The sequence below is a fragment of the Dioscorea cayenensis genome, chromosome 6, assembly GCF_009730915.1.
Source record: "Dioscorea cayenensis subsp. rotundata cultivar TDr96_F1 chromosome 6, TDr96_F1_v2_PseudoChromosome.rev07_lg8_w22 25.fasta, whole genome shotgun sequence".
Lineage (NCBI taxonomy): Eukaryota > Viridiplantae > Streptophyta > Magnoliopsida > Dioscoreales > Dioscoreaceae > Dioscorea > Dioscorea cayenensis.
Window position 1 is genome coordinate 11,242,164 of NC_052476.1, and position 1,003 is coordinate 11,243,166.

General features: G+C 44.7%; 1 non-coding gene across 1 annotated transcript; it reads left to right on the plus strand.

The window, feature by feature from the left end:
- The first annotated feature begins 733 nt into the window (after positions 1–733).
- LOC120264070 lies at positions 734–840 on the plus strand. Its single transcript, XR_005537250.1, has one exon. It is a non-coding gene; the product is annotated as a small nucleolar RNA R71 (small nucleolar RNA).
- The last annotated feature ends 163 nt before the right edge of the window (positions 841–1,003 follow it).

Consider the following 1,003-nt stretch of genomic DNA (forward strand, 5'->3'; position numbering starts at 1 on the left):
ATCTTCACATGCTCTCTAGGATTTGTCTTGGTATTGCTTGGCAAGCTTCCTTGTGATCTCTCCGATAGAGACTTCACAATTTGCCCCACATGATTCTCAAGGTTGTACAAAGAAGCGGTGTGGTTATGAAGTGTAGCCTCAACTGATTGAAACCTTGTATACGATGATTGCACAAATCTAGTCAAGGCCTTCTCCAAAATGGTCATTCAGATCTCCAAACCGGAAACTTGATTCTCCATGTTTCGGGCTTGTTGTTATTGGAAACCCGGTGGCCCCATGGCCTTTTGTGCACCTTGGTTACTCCACAAGAAATTGGGATGATTCTTCCAACCCGGATTATAGGTGTTGTTATATGGATTCCCTAAATTCCTCATCGCATTACCCACAAAATCAACATTCTCAACCGAAGATGCATCACCAATGGAGATCGGGCAATCAAAGGGAGCATGTCCTCCAGTACACACAGTGCAAGTAGTCACAGCCATCACTCTATTCGAAGTTAGAACAACTAACTTCTTACTCAATGATTCTACTTGAGCTGCCAATGAAGTTACTACATCTATCTCATGAAGCCTGGCCACCTTCTTCTTCTCCCTAGCATTCCATTGGCAGTAGTTGATGGGCCTCACCGGGGGTGTTGCTACATAAGGTACCTCCTGCAGCCACATCCAAGAGTTGCCTTGTGCTCGGATTCAACCCGTTGTAAAAGGTCTAAACAATCATCCACTCTGGGAATCCGTGCTGCGGGCACTTTCAAAGGAGCTCCTTGAACCTTTCCCACATCTCAAATAGAGACTCCAATTTTGACTATACAAAGGATGAGATCTAATTCCTAAGCTTTGTAGATTTTTTGGGAGGGGGAAATAACGAGCAAGAAAAGCTTCTACCATCTCCTCCCATGTGGTAATTGATGCTCTAGGTAATGAGTGTAGCCACTGCTTCCCTCTCCCCTTTAAGGAAAATGGGAAGGCTCTCAATTTGATGGCATCATCCATCACACTGT